General features: G+C 44.3%; 1 protein-coding gene across 2 annotated transcripts in view; it reads right to left on the bottom strand.

The window, feature by feature from the left end:
• LOC111262848 (uncharacterized) overlaps positions 1–17,697 on the bottom strand; it is a 136,600-nt gene that overhangs the window by 53,037 nt on the left and 65,866 nt on the right. For both annotated transcript variants that reach the window (XM_022837432.1, XM_022837434.2), the window contains exon 3: positions 4,226–4,255. The gene's annotated coding sequence lies outside the window, so the exon portion shown is untranslated. The remainder of the gene's footprint in view (positions 1–4,225; positions 4,256–17,697) is intronic.

The raw sequence follows: 17,697 nt of genomic DNA, 5'->3' as shown, positions 1-17,697 counted from the left end.
ATATATTCTTTTTTTTTCCCACCGATGTTCGTCGAGCGGACGATAGGAGCGAACGAGGGAATGGAGCCGAGTCCACAAGACCAGATTGGAGGGTCCCAATAGCGACAACAACGGCAGCTGTAGTGTCAGGAGATTGGAAACGCATGGGGACCGCATATGGAACTGGTGCACGAACTACTGCTTGTTCAGGAGCAGGAAAGGAAGGAGATGGGCAAATCGTTCGGTCCGAGCGAAATATAGCCAACATTTAGAACGGCACAGGAGAGGAGCGGCAAAGGCAGCGACTAGCAGGCAACTGTAGGACCCTGGCCGAAGAAAGACCCCCGAACGGGGAACGTTGGGGAGGAAGTCGACGGGGACAAATGGCCCGTGTTAGTTGGTGAGTGGAGTCGTTTATAAAAACCCTCACTTGGTGGACCTTTCGTAGCGATGCCAGCAGGACAGACAAGGCTTGAACGCGAGAGAAAGGACCGTCAACTGTTGGCGTAGAGCCAAGATGGAGCCGGTTTAGGGATAGACAGGCTACTACTTTGCGGGACACTACTGCTGGTTGCCGGAAGGGCAGCAAGGAGACACATCATTATCCTGGATTAGTCCAACGAAGCACGCCGACGAGACCGATATCCGGTCGCGTCGGCGTACTTCGTCCGAAGTCCGACGACGTAGCGCAACCGATATTCCAGTCGCGCTACGTCATCGGATTCGCATCCTCGAAAGTCAGGCGGTCAAAGAGCCGAAAAACCGAAGGGGCTACTGCCCTCTAGCTAACAAGCAAGCCAAAAAAGCAACTACATCATCACGAAGCTACTATTGTCTTTGCTTACCAATCTCAGTCGCAATGGCTCTCTTGTCCTCCGAGGGCGTGACCAGCCGCTAACGCCTAGTAGCCTCTTTTCGTCGCCGTGTCTTCGTTTGCCGAGTCTTTTGCTGATGCAGTATGCAATGCCTCTTGCCTGGGGCAAGGCCGCTCGGCTTCTAGACATACGGTGCCCGGACCAAAGTAACCCGACTTAGTTTGAAACGCCTTCTAACGGACTAAGGATACCTGCTATTATGGCTGACTGTCTGGAGAGAGAAAGAAGCCATTGCTGGCCAGTTTCGCCCGTGCCAGCCAGCCAGCCAAAACAATTACTGTACATCTTTAGCCTTGTCGTAGACAATAAGGCCATGCGAAGGTACTTTGCTTACCAATTCTCATTCTTCACGTGCTCATTACGTGACACACGAATTCGTATCCGAGCATGTTGTCTTATTTTCTCGCGTCCATCCGACGAGCGGTTCTTCTGCAGTCCTTTCTCCATCACTTAGCTGCCTTTGCCCCCTGGGCATACTGCCTCTGCGAATATATATACATCGAAATAGCCAAAATGGGAACTAGGCGAGAAACAAGAACAAGAGGGAAGTCTTCCAGTCTGTATATAGCTAACTAGGAGGTTGTTTAAGTCTATACGTTCTCAGATCGTTGTTACTGGGCTTTTCAATAGCCCTTTCGGGTGATTAGTGCCTTTGGTTAGATGCTACGAAATCTCACAGAACACACAATCGTTTTCACCATTAGAAGCGGCTGTGGCATCATTGCCATGACCATTCACTTTTCCTTGTTAGGCGATAGAGCCTCCTTGTGTTCCCGTGCATATTGTTCTTCCGGCATTCGTAACGGTCGTGGCAGAGGCAGCATTAGCAGCAACAGAAACGGCAATAGCCCAGCCCAATATAGATGTCTAGTGGCTAATAACGAAAACATAAAGGCGCGGGAAGGACAAACAAGCGGGCCATCTAACAGGATGAGGAACAACGCCAGATAACAACTCCCTCCCATTCCTGTCTCTGCTAAATCCATGTGTCTTGTTTTCTACCCAATTTCCCTTTCGACCGTCCCATACTAGTTACCTATGCAGATAGTCCATGATTTTGACTCAGCCAACCTGTCCCAATCGCCGAAGTTATAACCCCCGCTAGCACTAGAGCTAAAGGCAACAAAAGCTACCAACCTGTTCGGCACTGTTAGCTGTGCCGATGCCCTGAAGCAACGGGCCTATCTTCCAGTTTGGTGTTTATGATGCCCGCTACAGCTGCTTATGCTGAGGACACTGCGCGCAGGACGATAGAGAAACATTGAAGAACATTTGCGATATCAGTGGGAGTTGTGTTGCCAGATAGCTAACAATAAAATTTCTATGATCGCCATGCGTCTGTGTTCACACCTGCCCGATTAGTGCCGCAGTGTTACTGCACGAACGATGGCCTTCGGTCAATCGTCTCTAAGCTGCATAATATACGAAACACATAATGTGTTTTACATACTGTATGTTCAAACTGGGAAAAACGTTGGTGGATTGTTTGTCATAAGGGATATGCTTTCCCCCGTTATTTCTTATATCTGCTCGCCATTACGAGCAGCAGTGCGTCGTTTTTGGGATTTAGGTGAAAAATATGCTATCTTTATGCGTTGCTACGTTTACCGTAATCCTTTACTTGGATCAGGATGCTAATGAACGCTAGACGATGCGTTTCAGTGGTAGCATCAGTCATGAGTATTGATCTGTAAAGACTATATATAGTACAGCACAACTGGGCGGTAGTTGAGAAGAGACATGCCAAACTCCGCCCGACTTGAACAACTAGCTAGTTTGTGGTTATTGAATGACTTTCTGACATCTGCCCTTGCAGCTGAGCTTTGCTATAATTCCCTTTTTTCATTCCATTTGCTATACCACGTAATTAATGTCGCCCTAATCACTTGAAACGCATAGACTGTTGATCAACGCAAGAGTAAGACGTAAGGACATGACGGCACGATTAATACGCTCCCATATATTTTTAAACTGGTTTCCAGTTGGATAATTCGTTAAATTACAGGTGATTTGACTGTGGGTGAATGAGTTTAATGTTGTTACCGAATAATGTTGCATACATCGGCATTTTGTGTGTGGGCGTTCATGTTTAGCTGTAAAGAAGGTCTGCAGATCCTCTGTAGATACGCTGACTTGTTTTTGTGTCGTAACCTTCAACGCGTAAGACTGTTTAACGTAACTTGACTTGATAACGTAAACACTAGTTAAATAAAAAAACACTAGTTATTAGCAATAGTGTGAATTATGAAAACCACCATGTCCGCCTGGGCTGACCTTACTGCCGTACGCCTCCCTAGGCTGCATTGCATGGTGGTAATTATTTAGCTGGCCAACTGCGCTAATTGTTTGCCGAACAACTAAACTGTCCTGACCACGACGACGGCTTTGATGCTATCTCTCGCAGAGCAATAGTCCCGACCAAATAGCTTCCACTTTATCCTAATGTTACGATGAGAACATTTCTATAATTGACTAACCCGCATAGAGCACTGCAGTGTTATAGTAAATGAATAGGCAAACTCGAACCGGTAGTCCTTGGCGTTTAGGTGGTATAAGCGTGCTAGATGTCGAGATACATTTGCCTCTGTTAACATCATAGCATTCGGTGATGTCCTTGTCAATACAGTTGACAGAAATGAGTCCTGAAGTGTACACGCAAGCTCCTGCGCCCAAAATACTTCTTGTATTACATGGTATTTCCATCTCAACTGCCGTTAGTAGCAGTCATACTTGCGTAGACACGCGCACACATGTATCGTGCTCTATAGCACTGCTGGTGAAACTAGTGGCGTTTACAGCGTTCTTCTGAAACGATTGATGGCCCATAAAAATGCATTGCTGTATACGTCCAGTTACATAGATGAATGAATGGTGGTCGGAAAGCTCTAAAAGAACGAAGATGGAGAACCGTAGTGCCTTCAAAAAGCGGAGTAGAATTTCCAGCGTTGTAGGAGGCAAATTGCTCCTGTCGCATTGATGGCCTGACTACAACTGACACAGACGTTGCCGCGGCTGCTACTAGTCGACGGAAGAAATCGAGACGACAAACAGCGAAAGCACACGCAAGCTAGAAGAGAATCAGGCGCGTCAAATGCCTCTTCTGCTGTTGCTGGTCCAGTAGATGCTACTTTCTGTCTGCGGCGCAGAGGCAGGGAAGGCGGTATCTGTTCCTTTTGCCCTCAGGAGACGTAGAACAAAGTTGGACGGCAGGAGTGGGGATGCCGGAAAATTAGGATTAAAAGGACTTTGTTGCCGTAGCTGACTCAAAATTTCCTGCTTATGAGAATGGGAGCAGGGATCTTAGCGAGGATTCGCATGAGTACCTAGCAACGTTATTAAGTGGAAAAGTCTTCAGTCGCTGACTGTATTACCTGACGTATTGACGGCAGTGAACGATGTCCCTGTAACGAGAACACATCACGACACACAAAGACAGAGATAAGAGACGAACGTTAGCGCTAACCACGTCCTGGCCGTTTCTCCCCACCCGCCCTTTCCCGTCGTTCGGTCAATTATTTTCGTTGGCTCGATGGTATAAATGAACTCTAGTGAAAGAAAACTCAGGCGAAGCATCTTTTTGCAATTTCGAAGCATGCGTTTTGAACCATTTCATCAACGACGATTGCCGCTCGGCCATCATCAGAACTAGGTCCTGCCTAATTTCACTTGTTTAGTAAACAAAAGCTTCGAGGAAAACCGTGCATGAAGTAGTATTCTTCACCCTCATCAGTCGCCAGTACTACTTATTGTGATTTGAATGAAGTGAAGCTGTGGAGAGCGAAACGACCTTTGGTTATTTCATTCGATAGCGACCCGTTCTTGAAGGTAGCTGACAATCCGTCGGCTGGACTTTTCTGGTAGCGTTCCTTTATTGACGGCTTCGCAGTTAACTTGTAGAAGTCCTCAGCAGGTGTATTTCCTGTTGCGTATGTATAGCATACGAGTATGCTTCATATATCAAAATGAGATTACTAAGGCAGTCTCCTATCTGAACTTGACTGTGACATGGAGATCAACGCTCGGTTAGAATTTGTAGTACGATAGCTTTTTAGGCCGTATATATATTACGCGAAGTAACTACGCTGTCAGCGAGTTATTTCAAGTCAAAAGTAGAGGGTGACGCAATCGACAGTTCACAAGTCTTTAAGAAATGGCGCGACGACAAAAACGAAAAAATAAAAGCCTAGCAGAACTCGGAGGGTCGGTTCATGAGGGTACTATCTTGCTGCGCTCTTGGGCGATAACAGAATTTAAGGCACAATGGCCTCCCAATTTGATTAGTTGCGTGGGAAACTATTTTTTTAATTGGTTCTGCAGTGCACAGATATTATATAAGTGGTGTTTGGAGCCTACCAAAAGCAATTGAACAGAAAAACAAGCTACATTCGCTGAAAACCGTCTTGTCCAGACCACGCTTATCTACTTCTTTATCGATAGCGACTGAGTTCAAGACGCGGAAGACCTTGTCTACGGCAACGTAGCGCACAAGTCGTGGCTCGAATGTTTTAAAAAATACTCCAGACAAATTCAAAAAGATCGTTTATGTTACAGGACACAGCGTTGAACGTACTTCAAAATTGCATAACGCAACTATACAAGATTTCATAAAAGAAAAATTCAAAAAACGGAAATTCTTCGGCGACGTATATTGGACGTTGCGCACTATGCTCTAGTCATATAACGAAGCGAAGCTAGGGCCCGTTGGCGCCCAGGTGGCTCGCAGTGCACAGTCTAGACAACGGCGAACGGGCTTTGGGGTGGCAGCTCTTGCACTTTGGTGCCTCAGTCGGAAAAATCCACCCCTAGGTGAGTGACTAGTCACCTATCCCCTCTTTCGGCGCTTCGTCTTCCCGATAGACTTACCGAGACATGGACTGCAAGGAATGAGAAGAAGGATGGTACGATAAATCTTAGTCGTCTGAAACTCCTTACCCTAGTAGGATTGGTGCTGGCAGTTAGTGCCCCTGCCGCCGCTTCTCATTTTGACTTGGCTAGACGGCGCCCAGCGGCAAGACCAAGCAGGAGTCATCCGGCTAGCGAGTGCCGGTTGCCAGGCGCTAAGCAATGGCTAGCCGAACGGGCCATACTGATCGCGATTGGCCATGAAGAAACCGACATAGACGCAATCGTATGAAAGCTAGGGCTATTGGCAGGGTGGGCAAAACAGAAAAGAGGGGAACTACACAGTAAAAGCGAACGACGAAGAGGAGCGCGAGATAGAATACATGAGAGAGAGCCTAAAGGAAAGGGAGATAATGGAGAAATATTGACAGATTTACTGATAATGAGGTGGAGGGGAAATTAGTTGGCAGCATGCCAAGCGGTGGTAGATCGCGGAGCATGGAGCCTTACTAGTAGAAGAAGAGAACTACACTGCATAGCCAATGACGGAAACAGCAGCAGCAGCGGTGAAATCTACCATTCAAGAATAAATCGGTTTGTTGCGTATCGTACTAGGACACCAAAAAAAAAGGAAGAAATAAGTATGAAGACCTGGTGGTATTGAATTGTGCTTTTAGGACCAAAAGCAAACTAGAGCAATCATGTGTACATTTATATCACCAATGTTGCCTTTTTCTTGGCGACGTCTGATGCTAGCGCTGTTATTATTAAGAGGTCTCATTAATAGGAATGTAACAATTTGAAGGTTTCAAAATATATCTGAAATTGCAGAAAAATATCGCGAAATTGATATTCGATAATGGTAAACATATGATAGTTTATTTTATCTTTTTTTATTTATTTATTTATAACATATTGTAACTATTTTAGCTGATCGTGTACAAAACAAATATATTACCGTACCGATATAAACTGCCACCGAATCTGGAAATGCGTCCTTAACCCTTTCAGACACGTGCTGGTGTTATCTGTAACGGACACTATAAGACCCTTAAATCGCAATTATTTCAGATCAAACCAATTGCCCTCAGTACCAACGTGCGTCTCGCCGACAGTTCGCTGGCGTTTATGAGAGCTTTCCTTTAGCTCGTCAAGGTTACTAAAGTTTTGCAACGTTCCCACCAACGAAAGGTGAAATGGATCAGAGAGAGCAAGAAACATGAAAGGATGCAAAGCTGAAGGGGAAATATGTATACATCCCAACTTGTCCAGCTGTTGCAGCGAGCTGACAGAGTATGGAAAGGGCCTGCACGCCGTTATTCTTGCTTTCACCGCTACCCACCACCTATAGGCAACCGACACAAAAAAGTGCTTACCTAATGAGCTTTACCTCCTTTAGGCTGACCCCGTTTTTTTTTTTTTGTTTTCTACCAAACTCTGCCGGTTCCCGACAAAAGCGGCACTGAATCAAAGCAGTGTCAGGCACAATCAGGGTATTTTAAATGTTATGCTGTTTCATAGGAAAGGCAAAATCACCACTTTCGTTCGTGGGCTCGGCATCTAATACCCGCCGCTACCATTTGCACACTACACCGTCGGAAAAGCGTATTTCGTTGTGAGCTTCACAAGGTATTAGAATTGCGAGTAGCAGCATTTTTGCTGCTATCATGTCTGTCCAAGGTAAAAGAGTCTGGCTACGATCGTCAGCGTTCGTTAAATAGAGACAATCCGAAGATAGGATTTCAGGTTTGATGAAAGCGACTAACTAGCTGAAGTAAATCGATTAACGTAAGACGCGATGCTTTTTTCGTTGGCGAAGTTGCCTCATCCCCTGATATGCACTGGCTTCGTTCATAACGAGCTTATAAATTTTCTTCTATTTACACTAGTATAATACTTGAGAAAGATAAATGTGTGTGAAGCTTGGTTAAAGCTCTGATGAGACAACTATATGGTGACCTATTTCAGGGCGAAGACAACCCAATTAATAAGTACTTCTAAAGGATATGACAAAACAAATCATGGACAGATGTTTCATTCCCTTGTTATGGCGCATAATGTATTTTGAAGATTAAATACTAGGCATGAATATCGAATCCTTGTCTTCGCACATTAACGTTTGCCGACCTTTGATATGTGCTGTTTAGTATTTTGTCTATAAGGCCTCGATTCGAATAGACAGGACACTTGCAGATTTTTAATTTTTTTAAGCGGCAAAGGCCACATCGGTGTACGTCGATTCTAAAGTGCAAAAACGAGATAGAAGGTTGTTTGCGCTCAGTAATGTCTAAGGGCCTTGTAGGTGAAAACATAAACGACACAGAAGACTGAAAAAATTATCTGTTAGCGAACGAAGTTTTAGCTGATAGAATAATTCTTCCAGCATGATATAACAGACGTCCTGAGTTCTGTTGGACGTGATCGGAGCAGATTGTCCGTCAGCCTGTAGTTTGACTAGAGGATTGATACACTCAGTGAGAATACAAAATTAAGCGGAACAACCTTGCTGGATGGATTTAAACGTTGATGCGTATTTCGTATGTGTAACTACACGTTAGATACTTCGACTATAATTTTAATGCAGTCTTTTTGTGATATTGATCTTCGTTAAGAGCAGTCAGAAAGAATATAGCAATAGGATTACTTGTATGGCCCTCGCGGAGTACCTTGAAAACACCTACAGACACAAAGTGATGCCTACCACCATCAGCCGATTTCTGATCAGGACAAACATTGAAACAAAGGAAACTGATGGGAAGACTTACATTGGCTAAAGTGAACCCACTACCAGGGTAAAAGAATGTAAGGGAGAAGAGAGAGCAACCAGCTGCGTGTTATAAACAGGTCTTGTGATTATTGACAACCTCCAGTTTGGCAGATCGCACAGTAGCCTAGAAGAGACAGAGTCTGCCGATGCACGTAGCAAGGCCAGAAGGACCGATATGAGTAAGCGGCACCGACAAGACAAAATAAGAACGTAGGAGACGTACAGTGAGCAACAACAAATCTTCGTCTTGACGGATTCGGCACGTTCGCATACCCTATGTTGTTAGAGTAACAGTAGCACATCGCCCTGCTTCCATCTCTGAGTACCGTTGCTTCTCCCATCCCATTCCACCCCGTTGGAGGGGAGTGGATCGAAAACAAAGCCGCGGCCCTGACTCCCTCGCATTTCTTGCACCTCCACGAGATACACCGACACAAAATACGATGCTTTTTTTTTTCGTTCCGACCGGTCCCCTGAGGCCTCATATCACCGACGAAGCAAAAGAGGCAATGAAAATAAGGAGAGAAAAAGAACGCGAGCTGGACAAAAGACACAGAAAGGTGTCAGTATACAGAGGCATCGCAGATGGCGACACTATTTTTGCTTGAACCTTTGTCTTGTGCTCGAGCACCTTTTCGTGCATTGACAAATAGAGGCATGGAGCCGGTTCTGAATTTCCTTCATATTCTCGCACAACTCTATCCTTTGTCGAAGGCTTTCAAGCTCCTTCACCAAATACTAGTGTGTAGGAGAAACTAGCTTTAAAATGCTATTTTTGGCTCAGTTCGCAACCTTACCGATTTCGATAGTGGAAAGCAAGGGTGCTATTCCCGCAAAAAAGCTTGGTGGAATTTTCATCCCGCTATTTACTACGACAACGGGCACGATCTGGCTGAAGTTAAGCCCTGGCTTTCCTGCGGCTTGCTATTCAAAACTGGCGCCGGGTGACATGCCTGTCTGTTGTCTGCGTTTGTATTCGTATGACAGAAAGAGCTCGATAAGGCATACCATCAGTAAGGAACGGGTGAAATAGAACAGAATGTTGTTTACTTCTCTTCTGTAATTATATTTTCGGCAATACCTAATGAAACCGGGCAGAAGTACGTAACACCTATCTGATGCTTGATTGAGGACATGAGTAGAGTTATAACATGGAGTAACATACTATACTTGACATCTGTGCAACAGGTTCGAGATCCATCGTTTTGGTCCACTGCATCATGCCTTCATTGGAGTCTAATGGGGTGATAAGCACAGCTCTTCTGGCCCAATTGGACGCCTCTACATCCATGTCTACTTACTCTCCGTCTTCCTATTCCTGTACCCGAAAGATCACAAGGAGGATTGCAACGCAAGCTAGGTCACTCAGACAGCAAGTTGCCCGTTTCGTGTGCTTCTGCCATCGCTGATAAGCCGGTGGCGCGAAATCACATATTTCGTCGTACTCATGAGTGACTATGTTAGCTGGCATCGTCTATATGGTTGAGCGCAAAAGTAGTTTGTCCGCCTTTGTCACTCCTTCTCCTTGCAGACCCAGCTGCCTTTCGTGCTCGTAAGAACCTACTTCCCCTCTGATGGTTTAGCTTTGCTCTGTTAAAGCTATCTAGCTTCAGATTACGCTCAGCAGTAATCAAAGTGCAATTAGATTTCTACTGGCAGTCGTTGCACTGAAAGTCGAACATTGGTTACGCTTGCTTATAAAACCCATCCCTACGGCTCTATCGTCCCTAGTTACATTTGCTTCTGGCCGTTCTCTGCCACACCTATTAAAAACCATTGACATACACAAAGCGTTAATCTCTATCTATCTTCAACGACACCCACTATGCAGTTGTTTGGGTTTTCATCCCTTCGGTGCTGCTCCTATTCCAATTAGCCAACGCTGTGTCAGCCTCCTCGTGTTTGTACATATGAAACTTCTTGTCCGAAGACTGCCGTAGCGTGTGTTGTGGCTTTCAGCGTTCACTGAAGCCTGCGTCGAAGTATCAGTGCAGTAGCAATACCATAATCAAGATCCAAGCAAACTATCAAAACCTCTTCCTGCCGTCTCTGAGGCTTGCGATAGAATATTTCGTAAAGCTGCCTATGTGATTTGCTTCTAGTGGAGCTTCCTCAACGCAGGCGCTAAATCAGGTAACACGCCGTTGCTAACACTTTGTTACTGCCACTATAGCTATCGTACGCTATTAGCGCGCTGCCTGAGGCCGTGTTACCGCTGTTGTTCAACTAGCAGTTCTATGCTTTTGTTAACATCGCTGATAGTGATACGTGATGCTCAAATATCGCCCGCAAACGCTAGGGAATCACCTAAAGCGTACGCAGTCCGGCCCACTCATTGCGCAGGGCACGACTGCCACGTCTGGCTTTCTACTTAGTCCTCTCCTCTTTGTCCTCCCGTTACCCCCTTCCCCTCCGCTTTTTGCACCTTTGTGTGAAAAAGTCATACGTTGCTGCTCTTGATATGACTACAGTCACAGCTACACGTAAACAACATAGGCAAAGAGGCTGAGATGCTGCGAGAGGCATGGGCTTTTTCTACTGTTGTTTTTTGCAGCGACCGGCCACAGTCGCGCGTCTAAACAATGCCAATGCGCCATTGTCGTTACACACAGACATATAAATACACATATGCTACATTAGCACCCGTGCGCAGTATACATCCTGTACTTTTTATATTGTAAGTGCTTTATAAAACAACGCCGCTATATGTGCTAGCTGTCGCTTAAAGTCTGTCCTGCAGCTGTCTATTAAAGGCAAGCTAATTTTGGTCTCTAGAATTGGCGTTGTCATTTGCGTTCAAAATGAATCGTTTGTTCAAACAAACATATAGACACATAATAAATAATTGCTTTGTCTGTCACAAGTTTAAGTTCAACTGGCATTGCGAACTGTAACTTGTTTGAATAATTACGATTGACGACTTCGCGTGTTCTCGACGAGCAGAACACTGTTACAGTCTATGAAAGCTGACAGACACGAACGAAAGATGTGACAAATATTGTTTTTCTTCAATTAAATTATAGCAAATTATTTCCCAGCATAAAAAGGTTTCCTATATTAGTTATAGAATGCTCGTCTATTTCAGCGCTTAGCCTGGGTTTAAACCCATCACACATGAATGCTGATGCATGTATCATGGCTCGTTACAATCGTGGCATTAAATTATAGTTTCCAATATTAAAGGTATGTCACAACAAGGTATGTGTGCACCTTGCAAAGAGTTAATCTTCTATAAGGTACAGGAAGATTTAACGATACTGTATTTTTCATCATTCCAGTAGACACGAACTGCCTCGTGCTACGTGACGCATTTTCTGTACTCTATGATCCAGTTTTAAAAATACGTCGTTCTTGAAATTCAACTATCAAACCACAAATTTGGTCAACTCCTATACTTAAAATGTATAAAAGACTCAAGCGATTATGTAGACATCACTCAAAGCCAATCATTATGAATTTAGGGGGTTCTCTTCAAACATGCTATTTTCACTCAATATGGATAATAATCCATTGACCGATCGATCGATCAAGGTGGATTGTGTTATTGGGGGTTTTGATCATCAGAAATCAAAGGGACAGTTCTCTTCGTCCACTACTGAAAATCGTCGTATGCTTGCCTGCCTTTTCTATAGACTTATTGGACGTGACATAACCAGGCAACTCAGACCGTTAAGCGGCGCATCAAAGGTTCATCGCGCGTGGACAAATGAAGCGTGTCTCCCTGTCAGGCCACGACCCTATTACTTTATGGCATTAACGTTGACTTCACATCGAGGCTGGAAGGGAAAAAAAGAAGTGGGCGATAACGCCGGATTAGGGAACAGTAATAAAAGAACAGCGTTTGAGCTGAAGGGATGAAGGGAATACCAGAAAGCAGCAATCGCCAGCCGACCTTAACGTGAAATATTAACCATGATCAACAATACTGCAGAGCAGCAGAGGGCCAGGATGATACTCTGCTGATGTTGACCACAATTCTCGTTTGCGGTGGAAGTGTGACCGATGTTATTGTCGTTGTAGGTAGTTGTCGTCGTCGTCCTTATCATTGTCGTGCGAAAATTTAAGGCCAACATGGCACGCAAGGCAGGTACGATGCGGAAGGAAGGTGCCAGTGGCCGCGACTTCCATGGGCAAATATAACCACATTAGATCGCATCTTCTTTACAACAACAATAATAACGCCAAGGAAAAGCAAAGTAGAGTGGCGGGCTTCGGCTGTCGGCTGCGCGATTGACTGTCCGGACCGCTAGAACCGAACTATGAGCAGCACAGACGTGTCAGGCGAGCTTTCGGCGAGAAATGGCTTCGTGGATTAGTTGGTATGTATTGGCTAGGGGAACGAGTATGCAGACACCCGCGCACCAGAACCGACGATACCGTGGAGGCCGCCAGGGGACCGAAGGAGCCTTGAAGACCCTAGTGCGACTAGCGTAGAGCGCACGCGAACACCGAAAAGCAGAACTTATCACGCTGGCTTTTGGCACTGCTTATTATGCGTTGCACGTCGTCGCCATTACCGTACGGACCAACCCAGAAGGAATGAACAAAAAAGCATATTGGAAAATGCTATTCCCATGCTAGCCAGGTTAGGTTAGAAAGTCGTTGATTCCATTCTCGAGCTCTTTCATCTCTGCTTCATAGGTTCTAGAGCCGCTTTCTTGACCGACGTTTTGACCAGCACTCGTATTTCTTGTCTCCTATCCTTATAATTCAGTTTAGCTTACTTCTGTTTACTTTATTAGTTCATCAACGCTACCTGAGTTTATTTGTTGTGCCCTTGAGGCGAAAACTTTGAGATTAATGAAGTTGGAGCAAATTTTAGACGATAATAAGTTCGAGTAGTGCTGAGGAAATCGATTAAATAACTTCAAGTCTTTGCTACAAAGAATCGTCATAGTTAAAAGGAAAAAAGAAACGTTTGGCGCACTAAAAGGTCGGAATGATTGAATTAGCAGCAAGCATAATATACGCCGAAGGACCGAAAAATTATACCAGCGAATTAGGGCTAACTATATTTTATGTTTATTCTACGAGAGTTGATTCCTGAAATCAACTGACTTCGATAATAAAAACATCGACTTTGTTGATGAGCTATCAGCGGTTCCGTTTTCATCGTTTAGTAACAATAGTAGACCTCAAGTTGCCTGCAAAAATCACTGCTGTTATCTATCTCGCAGGCTAGTAACTGCAGTCAGCGATGTAGATCCTATCAGGCGCTTTTGAGATCTGTGTCCTGCCTAATCACAAAAGGGTTAGTAAATGATCGTGAAACTACAAGCAATGTATTTGTCATTGGTCGGTTGCATGCAATTGCCGTCGATCGAGTCGGGCCGGACTGTTGTATCGACTCCGATAGCATCTCCCTACCCTTAAATCGATATCTGCTCGTCGGCCCTCTGTGTTCTGGTGTCGGGGTGCCAAAACAAATCACGCGTCGTTGATTGGAATGGGGATTTGTGGTTCTTGGTCTCCCACATTTTAGGATTTGCTGAAAGAGCCCAGGACGAACGACTATGAGGGTGAGGATGGCAACAACGACAAGAAGGAGATCGGAAAGAGGGGTAATGACGGCGGCTACGGCGGCGTCAACAGTTGCTATTTCAGCCTTAGTTCCCATTGTGCCTCCCTTTTCCAACACCTCGTTTCTTTCGAACGGGCCGTCCAGTTGATCCGTTCAACCGTCTGGCAAAATGTGCCGCCGTCGTTGTCAGCGTTTTTCTCTTTGATTTCGTGCTCTTCGGCGACAATGGCAACAGCCGCGGCGACAAGGCGGAAGAGCCGCGCGAAGCCGAAGTGAATAGCGGAATCGCTACCGCCGTCTTCTTGAGCTGACAGCCACCCTATTTCGATTTGATCCGCACGCTGGCCGTCTGGTAGTGGTTCCAGATCAAGCAGGCTTGTTCGCTTGATCGGCCCATTTGCATTTCTGATTATCCGTATCCATTTCTACGCATCGCAGTATTCGACGAGAAAGATGCTCTGATTGATCCCTTATCCCTTTACGCAAGTACTAATATCCAAAAGGATTTGTTGTTAATTGATAGTTAACTAACGGCAAAACTTCGCCATTAAGCTCTAGCTTCATGGTCAATATCATGACTAATCACAAATGTAACCGGAAGTAAAATACCGTGTTTTGTACCACACCTGTGATAAATTTACTTGCGCAGATAAATAAAACGGATTAATTTATTAGCTAAAAGTAAAAGCTGTGATTTGAACAGCGATAGGTAAACGTAGATAATGCATTGTGAGGTGCACGGTAACGTACAGTTAACTTCGACCTTCAATCGGCTTGTCGAGCATCTGTATTCCACTTCGGATAAACTGTTATATTGATGGCATTCATAAGCCGAGTGTACAAAATGCGAGAGCATGACACCCTCCAAGCGAAATACTACTTAGCCTCGAGGAAGAATGAGGTACTGCTTAAAGCTTACACCTGTCTTTAAGGTCACTGGCATTATGTGAACATTATTCAGATTTAAACAGATATGAAAATGTTGATTTTTTATCCTTAATTTTTGCAAGAAAATCGTAAACAGGTCTTCACTTTTGTATTTCTAGATTCTGCCGGTAAGAAATCTGTAGGCAATACTCGCGTCTAACAAATATTATCAGCTAGAGTAGACTACGTATTATCTTATCTACAACACAGTCGAAACTGTTTGATACAGAATTTTAACCGATATTTACGCGTTCTTCTATGCTGTTTTTTCTGCGCAAAAGTGCTTAGCTTATTAAAACATATACATATATATGTTTATAGAACTTCTACAAAAGTACAGGTAAGTATATATATATATATATATATATAAGCACTGTACTAATGTCCTAACGTTGCACTTGCATAGAAGCTTTTCTGCCAAACGTCGGCCGCGCGCGCAAATAAGAGTTAAATGGTTTTCCCGTTTCATTTCAGATGATTCTTTCTGCTACCACTTACTCATTATCCAGTGCCGTACCTCCTTTCTCTCTCTGTTTCGCATTTCCCTTACCTCTCATTTCAATCATCTGTCTTTTATTTACCCCTTTTCAAATCACCCTGTCCCCCGATTGACGGCTTCTTCATTACCCAGCTCTACCTAACGATCCCTTTCATAAAAACACCGCCGCAAATGCAAACCAGTTATCGATGTCCGACCCCGTTCTCGTTCAGCATTACCGTCCTACAGAGCTTCCCTTATTCCACCCGTCCTGTGCCGGATCGCAACGATTTCTTACATCGCGCACCGTTACCCCCAGTATTCATCGTCCCTGGAGTCTGTTCTATGGTAATAACGGTTTTATGGCGCAGCCGCCGCCCGTTACCGTGAAGTGGACAGAAAACGGCGGAATACAAGTATGTCCATTTACCAACCAATAATACTGCTGTTACTTTTCATAGTACTACGCGCTACCGCTACCTTTGGCTAGCACCCGGCTGATCAGCTCAGTTTCGTGTCTTTCTCCGAATTGTCTCGACACATTAGCCAAAAACTGCTAGCTGAAGGGCAACCGGCTAATTGTGTTATTTCGTGCATCACCTTATGCTCTGTTCTTAGCCCCTTTTTTATCTTAAAAACCCGCATAGGAAAACTCATTTAGTTAAACATAGTCATTCTTTTATCTACTGATCAAGCACTTTCTCGAGTTCGTGCCTACTGCCTGAAATCAATCCAGTTTGCTCTCGGCTACCGACTTTTTGCTTCTATTGTTGCAGCAGCGTAGCTCAATCTTTATAGTTATTGTCTCCTACTACAACGGCCGCTAACGTAACCAGCGTCGTTTCAAATAATTCTTTCACCGATTTTTGTAGTTAGCTTCACTTTTTCCTAGTCGTCGTTTCGCCAACTTGGAATTTCTTCCATCTTTGCTCTCGACCTTAATTTTGCGTTGTCAACTCAGCTCCTTTTTTTGACCGTATTTCCCCCCTTCCCCAACTCCAGCTATCTCTGGCCTGACTTCGCAGCTAGGCTTTGTTTCGAGAGCTTTTTCTTGATTCTCACTTAAACTCTTAGACTGCTTGCAACATTGTGTAGGAATAAGCATGGAAAAGAAGAATTTAGAAGGCCTTAGTCGGAAAATCGAGCTTTACATCCAAAAAGGCACGCCCTAGGGAATATAATCACATCTCATATTGGATATGTCTTACGTTAACACCATTGTTCCTAATATATTTTGGCTGCATACAAATAACGGTAGTGGATACAAAAATGGTAGTAAACCATTTTTGAAGATCTGTGGACTTTGATTTGTTTCATTATATTTTCATTTGGATGAAGCCGTTCACCGTTTTCTATTCACATGCACTTAGTCATTATTCTATTCATACTTTTTTGCTTCAGTCAAAAGAAAAAGGAGTCTTCCGCACGCTGTGAGAAGCTTAGATAGAACCTGGACCACAACTACGGGATTTCGTTAAATTTAAAAGCTAAGTTCCACGCCTTTTGCCATATTAATAAAGCTATACAAGATAGGTGCATTGCCAACTTGTTGGCTACGTTAGATATTGTATCCTATATGGGCGCCTCCAGCACACAAAACGTATGCTTTTACATTTCAATGAGTTATGATTTAATCGCGGTAATGTAAGGCCTTTTCGACAAAGCCTAATTATAGTCGCATTGCTCGCTGGGATGCACGCCCGTGCAGATGTTTCAATGTGAAAAACTGCGTGATGCCATTACATGCCCACGGCAACGTTCAACCGCCGTTTGAGATACGCACCCTATGAATGTTTGTCGCTAACGAAAATATCTAGTGTTTACCGATACAGCCATTATTTTTTTTTGACTACTATTATATGATAGTTTACCTGAATAGATTTGGTAATCGATAACTATATTTTCACTCATGCCGCTGTCGTCGTAGTTGGTTCAGCCAGATTTGCGATACGGTGATATGAAGGTTGACAGTAACGTTATACATGAATTGATGAAATCACTGGCCGAGACTAAAGTCAGCCATAAAATCCGTATATGGGACAGACTGATTACTGCGTATGTTTTTTTCTTCTTCCCCCATTCTTACTCACAGTACTTTGAAGGAAATTTCAACGAGCCTCAAAATAGCCCGGCCGCAAAACGATAACCGCCAGCTCCCCTGGAGCTAGCAGAACTGTTACTTCTATTCCTTTTTGGTTCTTGTCTGAACGGCTGAACAATATAGATGACAATATTAGACAGCAATACTCGAACACAGGAGAGATAAAAAATGTTTGTAGGAGCACACGGGTTCTCGTCAACGGTAGCT

This window comes from Varroa jacobsoni, unplaced genomic scaffold (genome assembly GCF_002532875.2).
Source record: "Varroa jacobsoni isolate VJ856 unplaced genomic scaffold, vjacob_1.0 scaffold_707, whole genome shotgun sequence".
Lineage (NCBI taxonomy): Eukaryota > Metazoa > Arthropoda > Arachnida > Mesostigmata > Varroidae > Varroa > Varroa jacobsoni.
The sequence above is the reverse complement of the archived record's forward strand: the minus strand, read 5'-3'. Positions and strand labels throughout refer to the sequence as shown.